Genomic DNA, 27,905 nt, shown 5'->3' with positions numbered 1-27,905 from the left:
GAACGGGGCTCGGATCGCGTGAACGGGGCTCGGGGCTCGTGAACGGGGCTCGGGGCTCGTGAACGGGGCTCGTGAACGGGGCTCGTGAACGGGGCTCGGATCGCGTGAACGGGGCTCGGGGCTCGTGAACGGGGCTCGGGGCTCGTGAACGGGGCTCGTGAACGGGGCTCGTGAACGGGGCTCGGATCGCGTGAACGGGGCTCGGGGCTCGTGAACGGGGCTCGTGAACGGGGCTCGTGAACGGGACTCGGATCGCGTGAACGGGGCTCGGGGCGCGTGAACGGGGCTCGTGAACGGGGCTCGGGGCTCGTGAACGGGGATGAGCAGCAGATCGACGTAACACGCGACACTCCCTTTCACTCTCCGCGCCCGCAACTCGGAATTAATTGTGGAGCGAGAGGAAGGCAGCGGACGGGGGCGCCGAGAGGCGTGTGGGGGGGTGCCGTGCATGGGGGGGGGGGGTGTTGGGTTGGTGGGGGCGAGTGGGTGGAGGGTGGGTGGGTGTGAGAAGGGGTTGGGCAGTGTTCGTGGGGAGCTCGCTGGGGTAGAGGGGGGTTGGGGGTTGGTGGATGAAGCGGGGTGGGAGGAGGGGGGAGTCGTGAGACCACGTGACCGGCGCGGCTTCATCATCATCAGCAGCAGCAGCAGCGGGCAGGGCTTCGCGGGGCGGGGCTTGCCGGGGGGGGGGGGGATGAACCCCACCGCGTGGTGCCCCACACCCCCCCCCCGGACACCCCCCCCCCCCCAGCATCGCCACCAACCCCACGCCTCCCCCTACCCGCCCACCGAGCCACACGCAGCCAACACAGCCGCCGCACACACCTCCCCATCCACCGCGCACGGCCGCCTCGCTCCGTCTCTCTCCTCCCCCTTTCTCTCTCTCTCTCCCCCCTCCTCTCTCCTCCTCTCTCGCACACACCACACACACGAGAGAGAGCGAGAGAGAGAGAGCGAGAGAGCATTACCATCATCACCATCATCGCAGCCGCCGCTGCCGCCGCCCGTGCACACGGCAGCAGCAGGAGCAGCAGGAGGAGCAGCAGGAGCAGCAGCAGGAGCAGGAGCAGCAGGAGCAGCAGCAGGAGCAGCAGGAGCAGGAGGAGCCCTTCGCGAGAGGAGGACAAAAACGCGCGAGGTGAGCGCGGAACGCCGTCACTGCGGAGGGGGCGACACAGGAGGGGTGGGGGGGGGGGCTGTGGGGGGGTGGTGCCCCCCACCCGAGGAAAAGGGGGGGGGGCGCCGCCGGTGAAGGCGTCGCGGTGACGAGCGGCTGTGGGGAGCGAAGAGGTGGAGGAGGTGGAAGAGGAGGAGGAGAGAGGGGGGTGGGGGGAGTCCGTGGTCTCTGTTTTCATGCGGGGCTATTTCAAGATGGCTGCGTGGCATGAATGCATGCGATTTAGAGAGAGGGAGCCAGAGCGAGAGGCAGGGAGGGAGGCGGTCTCGCTGCTACGATGATGATGCTGATGATGATGATTGTTGTGGTGGTGGTGGTGGGTGCTGGGCGGACTGGTGCGAGCGGTGATTGCCAACACTCCCGCCTGAGTAGAGACCCAAAGCCAGCGGATTCTTCTCCCTCCATCTCTGTCCGCATCGCTTGCGTCTCTCCCCCCCCTCCATCACCACCACCGCTGTGTCGCGGATGGACAATGCTGGCGTGTGTTGTGTGTGTTGTGTGAGTGTGCGTGTTGTGTTGTGCGCGCGCACGTGTGTTGTGTGTGTTGACGATGGTAGTTGTGTTGTGCGCGCGCGGTGCCGTGTGTGTTGTGACTGGTCCGCGTGTGTGTGTGTATGTGCGAGTGTGTGCGCGAGTGTGTGTGTGAGCGAGTGTGTGCGTGTGTGCGAGTGTGTATGTGCGAGTGTGTGTGAGCGAGTGTGTGCGTGTGTGAGCGAGTGTGTATGTGCGAGTGCGTGTGTGCGTGCGAGTGTGTGCGCGCGAGTGTGTGTGCGTTCGAGTTGTGTGTGCGTGCGAGTTCGTGTGAGCGAGTGTGTGTGCGAGTGTGTGTGTGAGTGTGTGTGAGTGTGTGTGAGTGTGCACGATCGCGTGCGTTCGGTACCTAAACCTCTCTCGACCGCGCATTGCAGCTTCCACGATTCTCACGCGTTCGCAGCAAATTAGCGGCGTGCGTTGTGGTGGTGTTCGATATCGATGTGCATCGTTGTTGCCTGCTGTGCGTGGTCTACCCGAGTCTTCGGGATTCATCGTCGTCGTTTGTTTTTGGTGGAGTGTCGCCCGCGCTCGCCGTCATCGCTTGTCCGTCTCTGTGTGGGTGACAATCTCCCCCCAACACACGTGGTGGTGGTAGTGGTGGGAGCGCATTGACATTCACGCGTCAGTGTCCGTCTCAAAGGTCGGTACAGAGCAGGGGGGGGTGAGAGAGAGAGAGGGGGGTGGTGGTTAGAACCTCCGATTTAACCGGCATGAAATAAATTAAAATAAAATATCGACCGACCCGTGGGTTAACGCGGACACAGCCGAGCGAACAGTGAACACACACGAGCGGGATGGTGTACACACACACACGCGTGTGTGTGTCAGTGTGAGCTATTACAGCACTTGCCCCAACAGTCTGCAAAGGCTAGACCGGGGGATCTTTGCCTTTGTGTGTATCTGTGTGTGGTAGTGTAGTGCGCGCGGGAGCGGTGGTGCAGCGGTTAGCGCGCCGCGCTACACGAACCCGGCGACCCGAGTTCGAATTCCCGCTCACGGCCGCCAAAACCGCCGACGATTATCTGAACCGGTCTTCACCCCCCTAGGTCGACTCAGCCTCAAATGAGTACCTTGTGCGGTGTGTAGTAAACATCGCTACTGGGGAGACAAAGGCGGTCGGGCGTGGTGCTGGCCACCCACCCCCTCGTGTGCCTTGCCGGCCTTCATAGGTGCACGCTAACAGCACTTGCCCCAGCAGTCTGTTGCGGCTATACGGGGGGGGATCTTTATGTATTTTCGTGTGTCAGTCTTTGTGGCTGTGTTTGTGTGTATCGGTGTGCGTGTCTGTCTGCGCCTGTGTGTGTATCTGTGTGCAAATGTGTTTGCGTGTCTTTGAATGTTTGTGTGTGCTCCTGTGTGTAGGCGTGTCTGCGTCCGTGTGTGTCTGTGTCTCTGCCTATGTGTCCGTGTGTTTGTGCGTGTATGTATCTGTGTATGCGCCTGTGTGTGTGTGCATGTATGTGAGTGTGCGTCTGTATTTGTGTCGTCTTCATATGTATCTGTGTATGTATGTGTGTCTGTATCTCTGTGTGTGTCTGTCTCTGTGTATGTATCTGTGTATGTGTCTGTCTCCCTGTGTGTCTGTTTCTGTCTCTATGCGTGTCTCTCTGTCTGCTTGTATGTATCTGTGTATATGGCTGTGTATCTGTGTCTCTGTCTGCCTGTGTATGTATCTGTGTATGCGCCTGTGTGTGCATGTATCTGTCAGTGTGCGTCTGTATCTGTGTGTCGCCTTCGTATGTATCTTTGCGTGCCCCTGTGTGTATCTGCGTATGTGTCTGTGTGTTTGTCTCTCTGTCTGTTTATCTGTCTCTGTGCGTGTGTCTCTGTGTATTTATCACTGTAGGCGCCTGTGTGTGTTTGTGTCGTATTCCTGTGTATCTGTGCGTGCCCCCTGTGTGAATGTATTTGTGTCTGTGTGTCTGTATCTGTGTGTGTGTGTCTCTGTGTGTGTCTCTCGTGTGTGTCTGTCTTTCTCGTGTGTCTCGTGTGTGTCTCGTGTGTGTGTGTGTCTGTCTCGTTTGTGCGTCTCGTTTGTGTGTGTCTGTCTGTGTGTCTGTCTCTCGTGTGTGTGTGTGTCTCTCGTGTGTGTGTCTCTCGTATGTGTGTCTCTCTCATGTGTGTGTCTGTGTGTCTCTCTCATGTGTGTGTCTCTCTCATGTGTGTGTCTGTGTGTCTCTCTCATGTGTGTGTCTGTGTGTCTCTCGTGTGTGTGTCTGTGTGTCTCTCGTGTGTGTGTATCTGTCTCTCGTGTGTGTCTCTGTGTGTCTCTCGTGTGTGTGTCTCTCGTATGTGTGTGTCTCTCTCATGTGTGTGTCTGTGTGTCTCTCTCATGTGTGTGTCTCTCTCATGTGTGTGTCTGTGTGTCTCTCTCATGTGTGTGTCTGTGTGTCTCTCGTGTGTGTGTCTGTGTGTCTCTCGTGTGTGTGTGTATCTGTCTCTCGTGTGTGTCTCTGTGTGTCTCTCGTGTGTGTGTGTGTGTCTCTGTGTGTCTGTCTCTCGTGTGTGTCTGTCTCTGTGTGTCTCTGTCTCTGTGTGTGTCTGTGTATGTCTGTCTCTGTGTCTGTGTGTCTCTGTGTATCTGTGTGTGTGTGTGTCTCTGTGTGTGTGTCTCTGTGTGTGTGTCTCTGTGTGTGTGTCTCTGTGTGTGTCTCTGTCTCTGTGTGTCTCTGTGTGTCTCTGTGTGTCTCTGTCTCTGTGTGTCTCTGTGTGTCTGTGTCTCTGTGTGTCTGTCTGTGTGTCTCTGTGTGTCTGTGTCTCTGTGTGTGTGTCTCTGTGTGTCTCTGTGTGTCTCTGTGTGTCTCTGTGTATCTGTGTGTCTGTGTCTCTGTGTGTGTGTCTCTGTGTGTGTGTGTCTCTGTGTGTCTCTGTGTGTCTGTGTCTCTGTGTGTCTGTCTGTGTGTCTGTGTGTGTCACGAAAGTTGTCTCTCTCTCTCTCTCTGCGCACCCGCCGGCCGGCCACTTCGCTGCTTTTCCCCTTTCGGGAGTTTGCGCGTCGAGAAAATGGCGGAGTCGGTTCTCATTTCACGCGAATCGCAGGAGACTCGCTCGCGCGCGCGATGGTAACGCTACGCACAACAACAACCGCAAAAAACAACAGCAACCAACACACACACACACAACCACACCACCACCGACCCTGCTTGCGGATGCTAAGAGAACTTCTCCCGCGCGCGAGAAAGAGAGAGAAAGACCATTGAGAAACCCGCACGGCGCGACATTTTCGCCGCTTTTCCCTCTTCCACACCCACCCCTCTCTCTCGCGCCGCGGCATCGGACGTGGCACGCGATTACCGCTTTACTTGTACATTTACTCACCACGCCACACACACCAACATCACACACTACACACCACACACACACTACGCCGCATGCGTGTATAGTCGTGTGGCGAGTGTTCTACCAAAGGGATACTCCGTGAACTTTGTCGACATTTTCGCCCGCCGCAGTCGGCGGCAGCTGTAGTAGGGATCGTTGTACGATAATCAGCGGACTAGTCGGTGTGGCGGTGTGAGTTTTCTTTCGTGCAGATGCCTAGCGAACAAACGTCTTGACGATAACCGTGCAGCAAAAATAAACGCGCGGCACTTTGCAGATGATTGCTCATCTCGCACGGAGTCGGAGGCAAACTTGGTGTTGACTGGAAGTCTTTCTCAACAGCCCAAGTTGAACTCATCATCGGTTAGGCGTGGTGGTGGTGTTGGTAGTGCGAGTTTTATTTCGGGCAATGTCTACCGAATCACCGTCTTGCCCTTAACCGTGAAACAAAAATAAACGCGCGACACTTTGAGGTGTTGTTTGCTCACCCACGCACGGAGGTAAAAACTCCGTGGGGACTCGAGTCTTCTAAACAACAGCCAGGAGTCTTCGTCACGTCGTGGTGCGTCGCAAATATATCTTCTCATCGCGATTAATTTTCGGGGTTTGCCTCGTTGCTGTCGGCGATTTTCGTTCCGGATTTAGCAGCAGCAGCAACAATCCACGTTTAATGATCACGCGCGCGTGTTGTGTGCGTGAGACGCGCCGCGCTATATACGAACGCGGCAGTCACCGGGTTCGATTCCCGCTCACGGCCAACACCGCTGACGATTATCTGAACTCGTGATGAGCCTCCCCCCCCCCTAGGTCGACTCGGCCTCAAATGGGTACCCGGTGTCATGTGTAGTAAAAATCATCGCCGCTGGGGAGAGAGAGAGAGGCGGCCGGGCGTGGTGTCCCTGGCTTCATATGTGCGACTCGCTAACAGCACTTGCCTCCGAGGAGTCCGTTTAGGCTGCACGGGGAGTATACCTTTGTGTTAGTTGTCATTTGAGACGAACTTCTTGCTGCTCGTTTGTGTTCGTGAAAGGGGGGGGGGGCCGGGGGGGGCCCGGCTTGTGCATCCGATTTAAGGAACGCGGTATTTTCTGGAATACGATTCGCCGCTGTTGCGCTTACTGTTGATTGCCCCACGGTTGTTCCCGACACGTGCGAGTGAGTGCGTGTGTGTCTCTGTTGTGGGGCAAGTGCTGGTAGCGAGTTACATGCTATGCCGTGGAGATCGTTGTCTTTTGGTGTGTCCGTGTGTGTTTTTTACCGTCTCTTACTTACCTGGCGGGGAGCGGTGGTAGTCGTGTGTGTGTGTCGGTTAGCGCGCCGCGTTGCGAGTTCGATTTCCGCTGACGACCACCACCACCAACTCCCGCTGACGATTTATCTGAACCGGTCCTGGGCTTTCTCCGAGGTCCAATCGGTCTCAAATGAGTACCTGGTGCGGTGTGTAAAAATAATCGCTACCGGTGGAGACAAAGGCGGCCCGGCGTGGTTGCTGGCCACCCACCACCACCCCCCTCGTTGCGCCGTGCCATGCTTTCATAGGTTGGTGCTCGCTAACGGCACTTGCTTCAACAGTCTGTTAAGACTATACGGGGGATCTTTGTATTTTGTTTGTCTGGTTACGAACATAGCGAGACGTGTGTGGTTCGCCCACCGCGCATAATATATCCACGAAACCGGCCGGGCGAGGGCTGAGTTTGATTCCCGTTCACGGTCTCCTGAGGTCGAGCTACGTAACGACACCCGCACTGACACACGCGTGGTGAAGCATGGCCAAGCAACCAGCGACGCGACGTGCGGGAGGAGTTATTCGCCCTTGCAGTTGTTTGGCAAATGTGTTTGTCAACGATTGCTCTTGTTGTTGTTGTTGTCGTCGTAATAATATATACACTGATCAATTAATCTGCGCACTGCGTGGCGCATGCCTTACCGGACCGCGATTATCATCGTGGAGTGCGTGACAACTCGACTGAGTGACACTGCCCCCGTGCCCCCCTGCACGCGCGTGATTAACAATGACAAGCACACGGCCGCGGCTATCAAAGATACTGGACACGTTGCCGACGCGCATGCAACGACACGCAGATAAAGATCCTCCCCCCTCCCTCCCCTCGTGTAGCCTTAACAGACTGTTGGGGGGGGGGCAAGTGCTGTGAGCGAGTCGCACCTATGAAGGCCGGCACGCACCGTGGCCAGCACCACGCCCGATCGCCTGTCTCCCCAGTAGCGATTATTACAGACCGCTGCAGGTGCTCATTTTGAGGCTGAGTCGACCTAGGGCAGGGCTATGACCGGTCACTGTTAATGGTCGCTGAGCAGGGGGTGTCGAACTCGGGTCGCTGGGGTTCGTATCTGCGGCGCACAAACCGCTACACTGCACACACCAAAACAAAGATACCACCCCCCTCCCGTATCGCCTGAACAACACACTGTTAGGGAGGGCAAGTGCTGTTAGCGAGTAACACTTATGAAGGCCGGCACGGCGCACGATGGAGTGGTTGGCGAACGCGCGCACATATACAGCACGTGCACTCGCACGCAACGTGTTTGTTAGTACATCATCATCAGCCATGCTCAATCCACTGCTTGATGAAGAACACCCCCCCCCCCCCCACCTAGAATCCGCTGTCACTTCTCGACAATCCTACCATGAGTACGGATACCGATCCAGCCGGCTATTGCCTTACACGCGAGATCGATTTTATCGCTCCGTCTCTCCCCCCCCCCACCCCCCCGTGTGTTACGGAACGACCTCTCGGACGAGTTCCGCTCTTCGGGTTCCCGTCTGCCCCTATTCTTGAAGCATCGTCCATCGTTCCTTCGAGCGATGTTACAGATAAATCTACATATCCGTGTGTGTAGCGTAAAGTTACGGATTCGGCAGGATACACGCATTGCGACACAAAAAAGTGGGTCTCTGTGTTAGTCCGTGGGTCGCTGTAAGTGTCTTCGTGTAAGTCCGTGGGTCTCTGTGTAAGTCCGTGGGTCTCGGTGTAAGTCTGTGGGTCTCTGTGTAAGTCTGTGGGTCTCTGTGTAAGTCTGTGGGTCTCTGTGTAAGTCTGTGGGTCTCTGTGTAAGTCCGTGGGTCTCTGTGTAAGTCCGTGGGTCTCTGTGTAAGTCCGTGGGTCTCTGTGTAAGTCCGCGGGTCTCTGCATGAGTCTGTGGGTCACTTCAGCAATCTACCAATCTCCGTGTAAATAATCGGCGCTTCCGCTCAGTCCAAAAACTCGCTACACTCACCAACCACGCGGTTTCAAAAGCGGGCGGTGCGGATTAAAACCGGTAACCGTTGTCGGAATGGCAAACTCGGTTCGGAGAGGCAACAACCGGGCAAGCGATTGCTGTAATTATTAGTTTTAGTTTGTTTAGTAACTCGCTCGCACCGACAAGTACTTCGCTCTGCGTCCACGTCTTTTTTTCCCCTTTCTCGCGAGGGTTCACATCACGCACGGCCGACTCGGGTGGCGTCAGTTCGCCAGGCCGAATCATCGTGCAAGAGTGCAATCGGCGCTTCCCCCCCCCCCTCTTCCTCCTCCTCCAATGCAAGGTTGCAAGAAGTTTCGCGTACTTACGGTATATTGAACTTCTTTCGCACCGTACGTCGCCAACCAGCCGTGCTGATCCGGAGGTGTTATTGATCGTAACTAAGACGGCAGCACGCTTGAGAAAATGTCAGTGAAGTCTCGCCGCCCCAACCCAAAGCTGTCTTTTTGTTCCCTGACGAAGGACCATGCCCGGCAACGTCGGCCTTCTGTAAAATAATAATGGCCTACGTACGGTGCGAAATAAGTTCAACAGATGTACATACATTACCGTTCTAAGGCGGTGGTGATGTATCAGGGTTTCTGTTGTGCAATTGATTGAAGAGCCGGGTCTATAGAGTTTACAAATCGATCTGTGGATTCGGCGCTTGCCCCAATTTCAGCTTTGGTAGAATAACAACAACAACAATGACGATAACAACAACAATGACGACAACAACAACATCGACGACGATGATAACGAGAGTTGCGCGTGCGACGAGTGACACGTTAGCGGTGCGCTCGTGTGGCGTCCCGGAATACGAGAGAATTATCCACCGCGTGCTCTGTGGGGAGACCTCGCTGCGGTGCTTGGCAGGGCTGCTTGCTCATCTTATGAACACGGAAGTAGGTCTTTCGCGACCAATATCAATATGTAAATGTGTGTCGTGAAACCCGCCACCACCCGACGCAGCCAATTAGCAAGGTTTGTGTCACGTTAACAGAACGTGGCCAATTCGTTACTGGTACAGCACACCGGTGTGTTGGAGAGCAAAGCCACGAGAACGAAGTTTTGCCAGCAATTAACAACCAACTTCATCAGGGCCACATCCAGATTTCTTGGAGAAATCCGTCTGTTTCGTTCCTAAAATAAAGGGATAGATGTGATGACATCACTTGTGAGCCCTTTGAATGCATATTAATGACGATGGGTATCCCATATTAAGGCTGCTTGCTGTGCGTGCGTTCGCGCGCGTGTTATGGGGAGCTACTCGCTCAGCACCACTTGCCCCAGCAGTACGTTCAAGCTATACGGGGGGGGGGGGGGTTCTTTGCTCGTGTAGCGGTTAGCTCACGGCCAACGCCAGTGACGAATATCTGAACCGGTCCTGGGCCTCCCCTAGGTCGACTGAGCATACAATGATTGCCTGGTGCGGGTGTGTAAGCATCGCCACTGGTGAGCCAAAGGCGGTCGGGCGTGGTGCTGGTCACCCATCCCCCCTCGTGTACCGTGCCGGCCTTCATAGGTGCTGCTACTCGCTAACAGCACTTGCCCCAACAGTCTGTTGAGGCTATACGGGGGGGGGTCTTTTTTGTCGAGGTTCCTGCGCGCGTCGTGGTGATAGCTAAAGCCAGCGCGTGTGTGTGCGCGTGCGTGTGTGCGCGCGTGTGTGCGCGCGTGTGTGTGCGTGTGTGCGTGCGTATTTGCGCGTGTGTACGTGCACGTGTGTACGTGCGTGTGACTCGTGCGCCTAATCATATTCATGCGTTATTGATTTGTTCCCTTCGTGGCTGTGAATGCATCCACGCGCGCGCGGGCACCCATAGATACGCGCACGCGCGCGAACACACGTGATAACGCGAGAACACACGTGATCACGCACACATGTGTACAGACGTAACGCACGCATTTATACGTTACCAAGTGCACATATTACACGGAAATACGCACGCGCGCGAACACACGTGATCACGCGCAGACGGGCCCGCAAACGCACATATATAATAACCATGCATAACAATGACATACACACGAACACGCACACACGCATGCGACAAATATAACATGCACACCATACAAAGGTCCCCCTTATAGTCCTATACTGTAGGGGCCAAGTGCTGTTAGCGAGTAGCACCTGGGAAGGCCGGCACGGCACACGAGGGGGTGGGTGCCCCCCCCCCTTTGTCTCCCCTAGTGACGATGTTTATGCATCGCACCAGGTACTCATTTGAGGCTGAGTCGACCTAGAGGAGGCACAGGACCGATTTAGATAATCGTCACTGGTGTTGGTGGCCGTGAGCGGGAATCAAACTCCATACGTGCACGCGAATACACGAACACAAAAACAAATACAAAGATCCCCCGTATAGCCTTAATAGACTATTGGGGCAAGTGCTGCTAACGAGCTCCTCTGAAGTTCCGGCACACACGCAAAGACACACACGCACACACACGAACAGACACACACGCACGCACACGAACAGACACACGGACAGACACACGCAAACACACACGAACACACACGAACAGACACACACGAACACACACGAACAGACACGAACAGACACACACGAACACACACGAACAGACACACGCAAACACACACGAACAGACGCACGCAAACACACACGAACAGACATACGAACAGACACACGTGAACACACACGCAAACACACGCAAACACACACGAACAGACACGAACACACGAACAGACGCACGCAAACACACGAACAGACACACACGCACGAACAGACACACACACGAACAGACACACATACGAACAAACACACGAACAGACACACACGCACGAACAGACACACACACGAACAGACACACACACGAACAGACACACACACGAACAGACACACGCACACACACACACGCAGTAGTCGGCCAGCCGCGCGCGGGAGTGCTGTTTGCATTGCACGCGCGTGCGTCTCACCCATTGATCGTGCGCGCGCCCAGCGCTCGCGGTGGAGACGGCGCGGGATTTGATTTTGGAGACGGGGGGGGGGTGAACAGGGTGGGGTGGTGGGGGGTGGACGTAGGGAGGAGGGGGCGGGGGTGGGCGGAGGGGGCGGGGGTGGGCGGAGGGGGGGCGGCTGTTGTGCGCGTGCTCGTGTGCGCGTGCTCGTGTGCTAGGTGTCTTTGTGTGTGCGCGCGCGCGTGTGCCATTGCGTGTGCACGCACGTGTGTCTTCGGTGCGGAAATCAATGTCCCGTGTGTGGTGGAGGTGAGGAGGATGAGGGGAGGTGATGAGGATGTGAAGGACCAGCGGAGACCCCACGAGCTCTGTGCAGCAGCGCACACCTGGGGCGGTGTCGGGGAGTCTGACGGAGATGGACGGCGTCTCGTTGCTTTTGGCGTTCGATCGTCGACTTCGTCTTCATCTTCTGTCGGCCCCTGGTTCAATGCCCCGCGAGGTGCCCGGCGGGCGGGCGAGCGGCCGCGCGTGACATTGACCACCGAGCACTGCGCTCCTGCGAATCTTGCCACCGGAGTTTCTTGAGCCGCCGCCGTGCACATTGACAGGCAGCGTGGGGGGGCTGTGGGGGGGGGGCTGTGGGGGGGGGGGCTGTGGGGGGGGGGCTGTGGGGGGGGGCTGTGGGGGCCACGAGCCCCCCCCCCCGCGCCAGTAGCCGGACGAACTCGGCCCGAGAATCGAAAACCAAACGACTTGATGACGAAAGCGGCGCGACACCGCGAATAACGCGGCCTATGTGACTCGTCATATGTAACAAGCGTAACTCGTGCTATGTGAATCTTGCTATGTAACAAGCGTAACTCGTCCTTTGTAACTCGTGCTATGTGACTCGTGCTATGTGACAAGTGTAACACGTGCTATGTGACTCGTGCTATGTGACTCGTGCTATGTAACAAGTGTAACACGTGCCATGTGACTAGTGTAACACGTGCTACGTGACTCGTGCTATGTGGCTCGTGCTATGTGACTCGTCATATGTAACAAGTGTAACACGTGCTATGTGACTAGTGTAACACGTGCTATGTGACTAGTGTAACACGTGCTATGTGACTCGTGCTATGTGACTCGTGCTATGTGACTAGTGTAACACGTGCTATGTGACTAGTGTAACACGTGCTATGTGACTCGTGCTATGTGACAAGTGTAACACGTGCTATGTGACGCGAGCCATGATAACGCCTACTGTGTGACACCTACACTCGTAAAACACACGCGTGTCCAGTGACAAAGACCCACCGTATAGCCTCAGCAGACTTTTGGGAACACGAGTTGTTAGTGGTGAGTAGCACCTATGAAGGCCGGAACGGCACACGGAGGGGTATGTGGGCTGGCCATCACCACGCCGGGACGCCTTTGTCTCCCCAGTGGCGCGATGTTTCCTACACATCGGTAGCCGTGGAGCGGAAATCGACACCGGGTCGCCGGGTTCGTGTGTATATGAAATATACACACGCGTGGAACACACGTGTGTATATGAAATATACACGAGTGAACGCTGCTAATGTGTCTCGTCAAGTCACTCGTGAACGCACTTTTTCCGTAAATACACTAGTGAACTTACTGCACACGTGTGTCCAGTTAATACACGAGTGAACACACCTACGGTATAGTAAATACACTAGTGAACTTACTGCACACGTGTGTCCAGTTAATACACGAGTGAACACACCTACGGTATAGTAAATACACTAGTGAACTTACTGCACACGTGTGTCCAGTTAATACACGAGTGAACACACCTACGGTATAGTAAATACACTAGTGAACTTACTGCACACGTGTGTCAAGTGAATACACTAGTGAACTTACTGCACACGTGTGCCCAGTGAATACACGAGTGAACACACCTACGGTATAGTCAATACACTAGTGAACACTGCACACGTGTGTCAAGTGAATACGCGAGTGAACACACATACGGTATAGTAAATACACGAGTGAACTTACTGCACACGTGTGTCAAGTGAATACACGAGTGAACACTGCACACGTGTGTCCAGTGAATACACGAGTGAACAAACCTACGGTATAGTAAATACACGAGTGAACTTACTGCACACGTGTGTCAAGTGAATACACGAGTGAACACTGCACACGTGTGTCCAGTGAATACACGAGTGAACACACCTACGGTATAGTAAATACACGAGTGAACTTACTTGCACACGTGTGCTCCGTAAATTCCCTCGTGAACACACGCGTGCATGGGACAACCCACCAACTGCATACGTGCACCTGTGTAGTTGAACATGCTACGTGCGTGTGTGTCTGGTGGACACATTTGTAAACGCACGCGCATTAGAGAACACGCGCACACGCGTGTCATGAACACACTCATTTGTAGTGAGCACGCGTGTGGAGTAGTGAATACACGCATGAACACTCCGCGTGTGTGTGTATGCTATACACACAGGCGAACGCACGTGTATAACAAGACAAAGATTCCCCGTATAGCATTAACACACTTTTGCTGCAAGTGCTGTTAGCGAGCACCTTTGAAAGCCGGAACGGTACCCGAGGGGGGGTGGGTGGACAACACCACGCCCGACCGCCTTTGTCTCCCCGGTGGCGATGTTGAGATACCGGCTCCCAGGTACTCATTTGAAGCTGAGTCGACCTAGGGGAGGCGCTGGATGGGGGTTCAGATAATTATCGTCACTGATGAACGTCAGCGGGATTGGAATTTCTGTGTCACTGGCTTCGTACCGCTCCACAAAGACAAAGATGCCCCGTGTAGCCTCGACAGACGGTCGGGGCCAAGTGCTGTTTGCGAGTAACCACCTAATAAGGCCGGAACCGTGGCACACGATGGGGTGGGTGGCCAGCACCACGCCCGGCCGCCTTTGTCTCGCACGCCCGCGTGTACGGCCGTTCTTAATTAAGGTTGATTATCTCCGCGGCTGTGTCCCGGGCTGCGCGTGCTGGTGTGTGTGTGTGTGCGTGCGTACGTACGGGTGTGTGTGCGTGCGTACGTACGGGGGTGTGTGTGTGTGTGCGTGCCTGCGGGTGTGTGTGTGCGTGCGTGTGTGTGCGTGTGTGTGTGCGTGCATACCGCCCGTGTCCAATGAGTCAATCAATCAGCCCGTACCGCAACACGCGCTACTGCCGCTTGCACTACAACACTACACACTCACTCCCTCCCTCCCTCACTCCCGACACGGAGTTGATATCCCCAGATGTCTGGGTGTGGGACCAACTTGCTTCATCCAGCAGTGAATTGACCATGGCTGCTTATGTTGATGTTGGTGGTGTTACTGCCCACGTATGTCGCGCGACCTCTGTGTGCTCTGCGCTTATGTGAAACGCCCCTGTGGGGAGCGGTGGCGCAGCGGTTAGCACGCTGCGTGAGAAATCCCCCGGCGACAACAGAGTTCGATTCTCGCTCACGCCCACCGGCACCGGCGACGATTATCTGAACCGGTCCTGGGCCTCCCCTAGATCGACTCGGCCTCAAATGAGTACCTGTGTGCGGTGTGTAAACACAGTCACCGGGGAGACAAAGGCGGTCGGGCGTGGTGCTGGCCACCCACTCCCTCGTGTGCTGTACTATTAACGAATTGGCACGTTCTGTTTACGTGACAAGGCCTTACTAATTGGCTGTGTCGGGTGGTGGCGGGATTAACGGCGCATTTATTTTTTACGCGATCTCACCCCTTCCAAAAAAACACCCTGTTGTGGTATGTACAGCCCTCTCTTAAAAACACCCTGTTGTATTATGTACAGCCCTCCAAAACACCCTGTTGTGTTATGTACAGCCCTCCAAAATACCCTGTTGTATTATGTACAGCCCTCCAAAACACCCTGTTGTGTTATGTACAGCCCTCCAAAACACCCTGTTGTATTATGTACAGCCCTCCAAAACACCTTGTTGTATTATGTACAGCCCTCCAAAACACCCTGTTGTATTATGTACAGCCCTCCAAAATACCCTGTTGTGTTATGTACAGCCCTCCAAAATACCCTGTTGTGTTATGTACAGCCCTCCAAAACACCCTGTTGTATTATGTACAGCCCTCCAAAACACCCTGTTGTATTATGTACAGCCCTCCAAAACACCCTGTTGTATTATGTACAGCCCTCCAAAACACCCTGTTGTATTATGTACAGCCCTCCAAAACACCCTGTTGTATTATGTACAACCCTCCAAAACACCCTGTTGTATTATGTACAGCCCTCCAAAACACCCTGTTGTATTATGTACAGCCCTCCAAAACACCCTGTTGTATTATGTACAACCCTCCAAAACACCCTGTTGTGTTATGTACAGCCCTCCAAAACACCCTGTTGTGTTATGTACAGCCCTCCAAAACACCCTGTTGTATTATGTACAGCCCTCCAAAACACCCTGTTGTGTTATGTACAGCCCTCCAAAACACCCTGTTGTATTATGTACAGCCCTCCAAAACACCCTGTTGTGTTATGTACAGCCCTCCAAAACACCCTGTTGTGTTATGTCCAACCCTCCAAAACACCCTGTTGTATTATGTACAGCCCCCCAAAACACCCTGTTGTATTATGTACAGCCCCCCAAAACACCCTGTTGTATTATGTACAGCCCCCCAAAACACCCTGTTGTATTATGTACAACACTCCAAAACACCCTGTTGTGTTATTTACAGCCCCCCAAAACACCCTGTTGTGTTATGTCCAACCCTCCAAAACACCCTGTTATGTACAACCCTCCAAAACACCCTGTTGTATTATGTACAACCCTCTCTTAAACACACCCTGCTGTATTATGTACAGCCCTCCAAAACACCCTGTTGTGTTATGTACAACCCTCTCTTAAAAACACCCTGTTGTGTTATGTACAGTCCTCCAAAACACCCTGTTATGTACAACCCTCCAAAACACCCTGTTGTGTTATGTACAACCCTCCAAAACACCCTGTTGTGTTATGTACAGCCCTCCAAAAACCCTGTTGTATTATGTACAGCCCTCCAAAACACCCTGTTGTATTATGTACAACCCTCCAAAACACCCTGTTGTATTATGTACAACCCTCCAAAACACCCTGTTGTATTATGTACAACACTCCAAAACACCCTGTTGTATTATGTACAACCCTCTCTTAAAAACACCCTGTTGTGTTATGTACAACACTCCAAAACACCCTGTTGTGTTATGTACAGTCCTCCAAAACACCCTGTTGTGTTATGTACAACACTCCAAAACACCCTGTTGTGTTATGTACAACCACCGAATCTGCGGGGGTGGCACGGTTCGAGTTCCCCGGCGTCTGAAGGCGTCGTCGTGAGCCCCAGGCCGTGCCACGACTGGGCACGGACGACATCCTCCTCCCCCCGGGGTGTCTTCGCCCAGCCGACAAGTGGCGAGACACACACGTGGATATAGTTCTTGACTCGTCACTCATAACGACGAACAATTACATATGTATTCCTCTTCTTTTCATTAGAATGCACCATTACAATTATAACATGATGATGATGATCGTCATTGTTATGAAACAACAATGATACACAGACCAAAATCGTCAGCTGTGAGTGAATCGTTAAAGATCCGCACGCACCAACCAGCGTGCGACGTGGCGCGCTGCAGTAATTGCTGCTCTTCCCGTGCCCCCCTTTGCTTGCTTGCTCGGAACGTCGGCACGCACGGACAATAACAACAACAAAGGGTTCTCCGCTTGTTTTTTTCTTCCTAAATCAATGTCTGCAAGAAAAGAACAACGCCTGACAATCGTTCAACACGTACCGTGTGTGTAGAACGCGCGTGCTCAGTGCGTGTACAACACACGAGCTTCGTGATGATGATAATAGTATGAATACTGTCCGTGATAATCATAGAACACGTGACAATCACGTGTTATAATTACAGCACACATGGTGCATATCGAACACCCGATTCTTATACAACTCGAGACGATGACGATGGTGGAACAATGCGTAGTATATGTAAGATCACAGAAACACATGATGATGATGATGATAAACTGAACACACGTTGACTATAGAACACTCCGCGTATATAGACACTAATATTAATTTATAACACGTGATGCTTGGTATATACAACACACCATGACCATAGACAAGAATGCATACAGAACACACGATGCTATTCTCGTCTTGTGTATGGTGGCAGTGCCTGTTTCCCTCGCTCTGTGTGGGTTCGGTTTGTGCGATTTTCCCCCGTGCGTGTATCTCACCTATTTGTACCCAAAATTCGCGCTATGCGGTTTGAATTCACTCAGATGCGGCTATGCGGTCGGGCGTGGTGACACCATTGTGTATACTAAGTGTGTGTGTGTGCCTTATGTGTGTACCGTGTGTGTGTATACTATGTGTGTGTACCGTGTGTGTGTACACTATGTGTGTGTGCCTTGTGTGTGTACCTTGTGTGTATGTGTATCGTGTGTGAGTGTACCTTGTGTGTATGCCGTGTGTGTGTTTGTTCCTTGTGTGTGTGTGTACCGTGTGTGTGTACCTTGACGAGAGTGCTTTTGGATAGCGTTCGTGTTGTATTTGCCGTTCCTCCTCCGTTAAAGAGACGATACACACACCGAACACGTGGTGATGATGATGGTATTATGATGATAGTGATGATGCGTTATGGACGCGTGCTACGTCTGGAGCACGTGCTCCTTGTTGTCCACACGACGCGTGGAGGCACTTGGAGCACGCGGTGGCAGGCGGTGGTCGCAGAGGGTCCACGGTGGCTAGGAGATGTTAACTCCCTCGCCTGGTGTGCAAGGGGTTCGTGGGTTCGATCCCGACCCTTAACGCCTACTGTATGTTTGGAGCGTGCGGTGTTTCTCATCATCATCGTCGTTAGGGTGGCTAGGAGATGTTAACTCTCCCTCGCCTGGTATGAAGGAGGTCGTGGAGTTCGATCCCGACCTTGATGCCTGCTGCTGTATATTTGGAGTTTGCGGTGTCTCTCTCTCTCTCATCATCACGGTGGCTAGGAGATGTTAACTACCTCGCCTGGTATGAAGGAGTTTGCGGTGTCTCTCTGCCCGTGATCAGGTGGATTTTCTCCGGGTCCCTCCGGGTTTTTTTCCCCCCTCCGCATTTCGAATGAACATCAATACTTGCGTCTGCTATAAAAGTCCCACTTGATAACCGCTTCGTTGAGCTATAATTTGCGATAGCCATGTCGCTTCTGAAAACGAATACAAAAAGCTCATTGGGCCTTAATTGGTAAAATAAAATAAAAAAAATATAGTCAGTAGTTTCAATAGTTGCAATTGCTAATTGTATCGCGTGTACGCTATGTAGACGCACGACGGTGTTACGTGTCAAGGTTACTTAGGGCGCCAACAATAGAAAGTAGTTATGTCCGGACCGAGCTAGGAACACAAGCCTGCCTGCGAGCTCCCGATTAGCACGGGTCGGCTACGTACGGCGCGAAAGAAGTCCACCACACGCACACACGCGCACGCACGCACGTGCTTGCTGTTGGCTTGTGCTGTGTGTGCTGTGTGCGTGGCCACCCACCCCTCTCTCGTGTGCCGTGACGGCCTTCATAGGGTTGCTTACTCGCTAACAGCACTTGCCCCCAACAGTCTGCTAAGGCTACACGTGGGGAGGAGGATCTTCTCTGCATTGTGTGAGAGAGCGGTGGTGGAGCGGTTAGCGCCACACTGCGCCCGCTAAACCCGGAGAACCGAGTTCGATTCCAGCTCACGGCCAACACCGGTGACGATTATCTGAACCGGTCCCTGGGCCTCCCCCTAGGTCGACTCGGCCTCAAATGAGCACCTGGTGCGGTGCGTAGTAAACATCGTCACGAAAGGAGACAAAGGCGGCCGGGCGTGGTGCTGGCCACCCACCCCCTCGTGTGCCGTGCCGGCCTTTATAGATGCTCCTCGCTAGCAGCACTTGCCCCAACAGTCTGCTAAGGCTACACGGGGGTTCTTTGTCTTTATTTGGTGGGTGTTGGTGGGTGGTGGTGGTGGGATCCGACCGTGACTTTGGGGCCTTGCCCCCCTCTCTCTGTCTCTCCCTTGTCTCGACTCGGCCTTGAATATTATTACAGTATACCACGAGTACCTTGGTATGTCAACATGTGAGCTCGTGTGGAGGCGCGAGGCGAGAGACAAAGGCGGTCGATGTTATTGGTGCCATTAATAGGCGCTCGCCAACAGCGACGCGCTGCAAGTCCGCTCGCGGTGTAGTCACAACGAGGGGAGTGGGGGTGCACGTGTGGTGTGTGGTGCACGTGTGTGTGGTGTGTGTGTGTGGTGTGTGTGGTGCCCGTGTGTGTGTGTGGTGCACGTGTGTGTGGTGTGTGTGTGGTGCCCGTGTGTGTGTGGTGTGTGTGGTGCACGTGTGTGGTGTGTGCGGTATGTGTGTGTGGTGTGCGCGTGTATGGTGCACGTGTGGTGTGTGTGTGTGGTGTGTGTGGTGCACGTGTTTGTGTGTGGTGTGTGGTGTGCGTGTGTGGTGTGTGTGGTGCACGTGTGTGGTGTGCGTGTGTGTGGTGCGCGTGTGTGTGTGGTGTGCGTGTGTGGTGCACGTGTGTGGTGTGTGTGGTGCACGTGTGTGTGTGTGGTGTGCGCGTGTATGGTGCACGTGTGGTGTGTGTGTAGTGTGTGTGTGGTGTGCGCGTGTATGGTGCACGTGTGGTGTGCGTGTGTGTGGTGTGTGTGGTGCGTATGTGGTGTGTGTGGTGCACGTGTGTGTGTGTGGTGCACGTGTGTGTATGGTGCACGTGTGGTGTGTGTGGTGTGTGTGTGGTGCCCGTGTGGTGCCCGTGTGTGCTGCTTGTGTGTGTATGTGGTGCCCGTGTGTGTGTGTGCTGCTTGTGTGTGTATGTGGTGCCCGTGTGTGTGTGTGCTGCTTGTGTGTGTATGTGGTGCCCGTGTGTGTGTGTGCTGCTTGTGTGTGTATGTGGTGCCCGTGTGTGTGTGTGGTGCTTGTGTATGTGGTGCCCGTGTGTGTGTTGTGCCTGTGTGTGTGTGGTGCCCGTGTGTGTGGTGGTGTGTGTGATGTGTGTGTGCTGGGGCTGGTCTGTGTGCTGGTGTGTGTGTGTCTGCTGGTGTGGTACCCGTGTGGTGTGTGTGTGGTGTGCTGGTGTGTGAGGTGTATGTGTGTGGGGTGTGTGTATGTGTGTGGTGTATGTGTGTGCGGTGTGTGTGTGGTGTATGTGTGTGTATGTGTGTATGTGTGTGTGCGGTGTATGTGTGTGTGTATGTGTGTGCGGTGTGTGTGTGGTGTGGTGTATGTGTGTGTGTATGTGTGTGTGCGGTGTGTGTGTGTGGTGTGGTGTATGTGTGTGTGCGGTGTGCGGTGTGTGTGTGGTGTGGTGTATGTATGTGTGTGTGCGGTGTGTGTGTGCGGTGTGTGTGTGTGGTGTATGTGTGTATGTGTGTGTGGTGTATGTGTGTGGTGTGGTGTATGTGTGTGTGCGGTGCGCGTTTCAAACAAAGGCGAGCCACGCACGCGCGTCCGTGGGCTCGCTCGCTACCACGCGCACTGTACATCACGGTGACAAAGGGCGGATTGTTGTCTTAGCACGCGTACACACACAGACACACACACAGCGACACAGACACACACACACAGACACACACACAGACACACACACACAGACACACACACACAGACACACACACACAGACACACACACACACACAGCGACACACACAGCGACACACACACAGCGACACACACACAGACAGCGACACACACACAGCGACACACAGACACAGCGACACACACACAGCGACACACACACAGCGACACACACACACAGACACAGCGACACACAGCGACACACAGACACAGCGACACACACACAGACACACAGTGACACACAGCGACACACACAGAGACACAGCGACACACAGACACAGCCACACACACACAGCGACACACAGACACAGCGACACACAGACACAGCGACACACAGACACAAAACAAAACAAAGATCCCCCATATAGCCTTAACAGACTGTTGGGGCAAGTGCTGTTAGCGAGCACCTATGAAGGCCGGAACGGTACACGAGGGGGTGGGTGGCCAGCACCACGCCCGACCGCCTTTGTCTCCCTAGTGGCAATGTTTACACACCGCACCAGGTACTCATTTGAGGCTGAGTCGACCTAGGGGAGGCCCGGGACCGGTTCAGATAATCGTCACTGGTGTTGTCCGTGAGCGGGAATCGAACCCGAGTCGCCAGGTTCATAGCGCAGCGCGCTAACCGCTACACTATCGCTCCCCACCACAGACACACACACACAGCGACACACACACACATCGACACACACACACATCGACACACAGACACAGCGGCACACAGACACACACGCACAGTGACACAGACAAACACACATACGGCGAGCAGGCACACACAGACACGCACAGTGACACACACACAGACACGCACAGTGACACACACACAGACACGCACAGTGACACACACACAGACACGCACAGTAACACACACACGCACACACAGACACGGCGAGCGGGCACATACTGGGCGACACACAGACACGCACACACACACGGCGAGCAGGCAGACACACTAGGCGACACACAGACACGCACACACAGACACGCACACACAGACACACACAGACACGCACACACAGACACACACAGACACGCACGCGTGCGGCGAGCAGGCTGGACGGGAGAACGTGTGCGTGTGTGTACAGGCGGACAAACACAGCCGAACAGGCAGACGAGAGGCAACCCGGTCCATCGTCAGCCTTCGTTCCAAACACACACGCAGGCTGTACGTGACGGGGGGGGGTCTTTGTGTGAGTGGGGGGGAGGGAGGGAGTGGTGGCGCAGCGGTTAGCGCGCCGTCGCCACCGAGTTCGAGTCCTGCCGAACCGGTTCTGGGCCTCCCCTAGTCCGACTCAGCCTTAAAACGGAGTACCTTGTGTATAAACATCAGCACTAAGGGAGAGACAAAGGCGGCCGGGCGTGTTGCTTGCAACACACCACGACCACGTGTGCCATGTTGGCCCTTTTACGTACAGTACTCGCTCATAGCACTTGCCCTACCATTCCGTGTAGGCTGTACGGGGGATCTTTGTTTGTTGTTGTTGTCGTCGTCTTGACAGTGTATAGGCTGCACGACAGTAACAACCGACCTCGGAGTGTAAACACGTGGTTTTGTGATGCTGCATTTGCAGCGGTGCGCAATGTTAACACAACGTTGACACAACGTTGACATAACGTTGACAACGTTGACACAACGTTAACACAATATTTGCACTGCCATCACAATACGAACACAATATAACACGATGTTAACACAACGTTAACACAATATTTGCACAATGTTAACACAATGTCAGCACAATACGAACACAATATAACACAATGTTAACACAACGTTAACACAATATTTACACGATGTCAGCACAATACGAACACAATATAACACTATCAACACAACGTTAACACAACGTTAACACAATATTTGCACAATGTTAACACGATGTCAGCACAATAATAACACAATATTAACACTAGTACAATGTTATCACGCTGTCAACACAATGTTAACACAATATGAACACAATCGTAACACAATAAGCACACTATTAGCGCAACCTTAACACAACATTAACACTCAACGCATGAATACGTGGACTTAAACATACAATCTAAATACATGATCGGTGACGTTTCGGATTTGCTGTGAAGAAGGGTCCTTGCCCGAAACGTCATCGGTTAATTTGGTTTCTTCGAAGGCCCATGGTGTTGTTGACGAGTCGAGCTGCGTATGTACGCACGTTGAGCTTCTTGTGGTGTTAGTGCGTCCGTGGTGTTAGTACGTCCGTGGTGTTAGTGCGTCCGTGGTGTTAGTGCGTCCGTGGTGTTAGTACGTCCGTGGTGTTAGTGCGTCCGTGGTGTTAGTGCGTCCGTGGTGTTAGCGCGTCCGTGGTGTTAGCGCGTCCGTGGTGTTAGCGCGTCCGTGGTGTTAGCGCGTCCGTGGTGTTAGCGCGTCCGTGGTGTTAGCGCGTCCGTGGTGTTAGCGCGTCCGTGGTGTTAGCGCGTCCGTGGTGTTAGCGCGTCCGTGGTGCGAGTGCCGGACCCGCGGTGCAAGCGCCACCCCCCGCTAGTCCGACAGGCACAGGGCCCGCACAGCGCCCACACTAGGGTCAAGCGCCAACCTCTAGCCCATAACCACAACACCAAGTCGCCCAAAGTGCCCTGTTCTAACGCTGCAACTAAACTATTTTGTACTTTACCAGGTAAGGCCCCAATGAGCTACGTAGCTCTTTGTCATAAGCGACCCGGCGATCACAAATTATAGCTCAAAGAGGTGGCTCGTCATCCTGTGGCAGCCAAAACACTCCGTGTATTGATTCTAAATGCGGAGGGCAGAACTGGAGTACCTCGAGAAAAATCCACGCGACCCTGGGGAGAGGGAGACACGTGCAAACTCCAAATATGCAGCAGCAGGCGTCGGGGTCGGGATCGAAACCACGACCTCCTGCACACCAGGCGAGAGAGATAACATCTCGCCACCGTGGCACTCGAAACGCAACGCTGGTAAAAAAAAAAACACCGCGTGTCTTGTTCTAGCGCAAACGGAACAGAATGTTGGTCCCACACACTTTCACGCGACCTCCAGTCATCCTCGTAGCAGCGGCTTTTGGCTCAACCGTCGAACGAACACGGTCCACCGCATCGTGCGCTCTCAGATGCTCTCTGCGGCCGTCTGGAACGCTCTTTCCGATATTGGGAAGCCACTGTGGAGCTTTGCACTTTTAAGTCATCCAGATCGAAAACTCATTTCTTCAGAACTGCTTTTTGTGTGTTTCGTTTGTTGTCCTTCCTCCGCACCTCCGAATAGCACGGTTGACTACGTACGGCGGCGCGACAGAAGTTCAACGTGCGTACAAGCTTCCCAGAGCCGCAGCATTTAACCGCAGCGTGTATGTTGCTGCTGCTGCTGCATTGCAAAGCGGCACGCCAACTCGACCGCGCTGCTCCTGCTGCTGCCGCCACCGTTCGTGTTGTTGCTGCTGCTGCTCTGATCCGGCATTGACCACGACCTCTCACGAGTGACCGTTGCCAACCAGGGCCGGAGCCGTCCCCAAGGATGAACGGCGAACTGGCGTCAGACGAAGTGCTTCCGGGCACCACGGTGGCAAGATGTTAACTACCTTGCCTGGTCTATGGGAGTTCGTGGGTTCGATCCCGACCCTTGATGCCTGCTGTATATTTGGAGTTTTTTTCGTGTCGCTCTCTTTATCCCTGTGGTCGCGTGGATTTTTCTCCGGGTCCTCTGGTTTATCCCTCTACATTTAGAAACATGCGTTTAGAGTGTTTGGCTGCTATAAATTTGCACGTGGTAAGCCACTTCGTTGAGCTATCGTTTGTGGCCATGTCGCTACATAGCTCAGTGGGGCCTTACCTTGCTCCCTGAATCCTGGAGGAGTCCACTGAGTGATGGGGGGAGGGGCTGGGGGTTTGGGTTCCATGCGTGTCGGGTGAAGGCACGAATTGCTGTGACGCGATAGGCGATTGGTGTGACGTGATAGGCCATTGCTCTGACGCGATAGGCCATTGCTCTGACGCGATAGGCCATTGGTGTGACGCATTAGGCCATTGGTGTGACGCGATAGGCCATTGCTGTGACGCGCTAGCATTTTTTTTATATTGAACTTCTTCCGCACCACAGGTAGCCAACTGCTAATCGGAGGTGTGGAATATAGGATGATGATTATTATGGTCGTGTGTGTGTGTGTACCTTGTACCAAGGGGGGTCGTTGGGGGGCGGGGGGGTAGAGTGTCGTTCGCCGCTAATGTCTACTTACAAAGCCAGCCCGGCATCAGCGTCCCGGAGAGATATCGAGCGAGCTGTTAAGCCCTGCCTGCTAAGGACGAGCGTTCGGTGTTGTGGTCAGACCACACCGTAGTTAGTTCCTGGTCGAGCTCGGAAGCCTGTAGTTAGTGTGTCACAGGGCTCTCGCTATATGGTGCTGTCCAGATGTCCACAGGGGCAGTGTCAGAGCCAGCAAACAGGGAGAGCTGAATGGAGTTCAAAATAGCTCACAAACAGCTAGTTGGGAAAGACAACCAACGCAGAAGATCCCCTAGGTTTTGATCTTCCAAGAAGCTCCTTGTCCACCCTTAAACCCCATTCACTGCACAAACCATGGCAGCGGCAGATGTGGATACCCCGATGCACAAATGTAACATAAAACAAACCTCCTCAGTAGTGTGCGACTGTGGTCATCCAGAACAGAGCATATAACGACACAATGCCACGATACACAGATACGAAGGAGACATCACAGCGATGATGATACACTCTGCTCCTCTAAACGCGGTTGTCTGGCCTGACCACCTGAATGTGAAATCGTAGTTGTTTGCATCTACATCAGCAGCCGTACGACAGAAGAAGGAGAGAGCCAGCAAGCCTGACAGCTGCCTTAAATGCTCCGCTTAGCGTGCGAGTTAATGATAGCGCTGCACACTTATAATTAAGGCGACTGGAGGCTCTTTAGAAAAGTGGGTTTTGGGCAGGGTCCATCATGGCTGAAAGGGACGACGATGATCGTGGTGACGATGACGATGGCCGACAGACAAGCCTGGTACTACGACACGTACGGGAGAACGACCGCCGTGGAGGCGAGGCGATGCGATCGACTCGCTCGCAAGAGACGGACAGTCGGCCGTGGTGTCGAGCGCACACAGCGGCCGGCAGTGAATGCCGTAAACATAACCCCCCCCTGTCAGCATTCCCAGAAGAGGGGCACTTTGGTCCTCTGGTCTTAGACCACCATCGAATTAAAACTACAACATTTTTTTATTTTACCAGGTAAGGCCCACTGAGCTATATAGCTCTTTTTTCAGAAGCAACCTGTCCACAGACGACAGGTCATCGAAGTGGCTCATCATCACGTGGAAATGCATAGCAGCGTTATGTTGATTCTAAATGCGGACGGAAAAACCCGGAGGTCCCGGAGAAAAAAATCCACGTGACCACGGTGAGAGAGACAGGAAAACTCCAAATATACTGCAGCAGGCGTCAGTGTCGGGATCGAAACCCACGACCTCCCGCTTACCAGGCGAGGTAGTTAACATTACCTTGGCCCATTTACCACGGTGGACTCCATCCGGCTTCCACCACTCACAACCCCTCCCACCCCTGCCTCCACCACCTCCCCGTATCGATTGCTGTGTGAATCGATGCCCACGTGTGTGTTGGCATAGCTGCCCGTGGATATACTACAGGACTGGGTCAGCGCGTACCGTTGTGTGCGGATCTGTGTGTGCGTGTGGTAGGTTAGCGCTACGCTGCGCTATAAACCCGGCGACCCGGGTTCGATTCCCGCTCACGGCCAACACCAGTGATAGTGATTATCTGAACCGGCCCGGAGCCTCCCCTCGGTCGACTCGGTCTCAAATTAATACCTGGTGCGGTGTGTAAACATCGCACACTGGGGAGACAAAGGCGGTCGGGCGTGGTGCTGGCCACCCACTCCCTCGTGTGCCGCTCCGGCCTTCATAGGTGCTCGCTAACAGCACTTGCCCCTACAGTCTGTTAAGGCTATATTGGGGATCTTTGTGTGTGGTAGGGAGCGGTGGCGCAGTGATTAGCGCACCGCGCTGCAAACCCGGTCACCCGAGTTCGATTCCCGCTCACGGCCAACACCAGCGACGATTATCTGAACCGGTCCTGGGCCTCCCCTAAGTCGACTCGGCCTCAAATGAGTACCTGGTGCGATGTGAAAGCATCGCATCTGGGGCGACAGATGCGATCGTGCGTGATGCTGGCCACCCCCCCCCCCCCCTCGTGTGCCGTGCTCGCTAACAGCACTTGCCCCAACAGTCTGTTATGCCTATACGGGGGACCTTTGTCTCTGTGCCTGTGTGCGCGCGCGCGCTGCTCCGTGATTTTTATTGATGCCGGAGTTGCCGTCTCGTTTAGCTACATGGAGAGAGCGAGCGAGAGAGGAAAAAGGCGATGCATGTGTGCGTGCATGCGTGTGTGTTTACAATCAAAGACGCAATCTATAAAGCGCTTTACAGAGAATTAAGAACGGTATAACAACGCGCGGGGGTGAATTTAATGATGGAGATGAGGTGGATACAATGGATGAGAGGAGGCGAATCTGTGATGATGCGTGAATTCGGTGAAAGCGAAATTGATTATAATAAATGATGATGAATGGATTGAATGAATGGGGAATGAGTGATAGCCGTAGATATTTGGGGCAAGCCTTGAACAGACTGTAGGGGACAAGTGCTGTTAGCGAGTAGCACCAATGAAGGCCGGCACGGCACACGAGGGGGTGGGTGACCAGCACCACGCCCGGCCGCCTTTGTCTCTCCAGTGGCGATGCTTACTACACAGCACCGGGTACTCATTTGAGGCCGAGTCGACATAGGGAAGGCCTAAGACTGGTTCAGATATTCGTCGCTGGTATTGGTCGTGAACGGGAATCGACCTCGGGTCACCGGGTTTGTAGCGCGGTGTGCTAACCACTGCGCCACCGCTCCCCATCATCATCACCCCTTCTAGCGATGCGTTCTGCACAATCGCACTTTTATCTGCGTTGCTGTATGCCCTTAATTGAACGTCAGTAATTATCTAATTAGCCCGACCAGCTCTACCAGGCTAGCTCGCTGTTCCGCCGCTAACGGTGTTCGTAGAACTTCTTTCGCACCGTACGTATCCAACCGTGCTCAATCTCTGGCTTGCCCCGTCTCCCTC

The 27,905-nt window shown here is 54.0% G+C and overlaps 1 protein-coding gene across 2 annotated transcripts in view; it reads left to right on the top strand.

Annotated features, from left to right (window-relative positions):
* The first annotated feature begins 766 nt into the window (after positions 1 to 766).
* Positions 767 to 27,905, top strand: part of LOC116943874 (uncharacterized) — a 54,240-nt gene continuing 27,101 nt past the window's right edge. The window contains exon 1 of one of the 2 annotated variants that reach the window (XM_032957156.2): positions 767 to 1,135. The gene's annotated coding sequence lies outside the window, so the exon portion shown is untranslated. Of the gene's footprint in view, positions 1,136 to 4,552; positions 4,771 to 27,905 lie in introns of those variants that run through there. The other variant, XM_076068132.1, reaches the window with a different exon arrangement.

The sequence above is a fragment of the Petromyzon marinus genome, chromosome 19, assembly GCF_048934315.1.
Source record: "Petromyzon marinus isolate PM22_M1 ecotype Great Lakes invasive population chromosome 19, UKy_Petmar_22M1.pri1.0, whole genome shotgun sequence".
Taxonomy (NCBI): Eukaryota; Metazoa; Chordata; class Hyperoartia; order Petromyzontiformes; family Petromyzontidae; genus Petromyzon; species Petromyzon marinus.
Note: the sequence above shows the minus strand (reverse complement) of the source record. Positions and strands in the feature narration are given on the sequence as shown.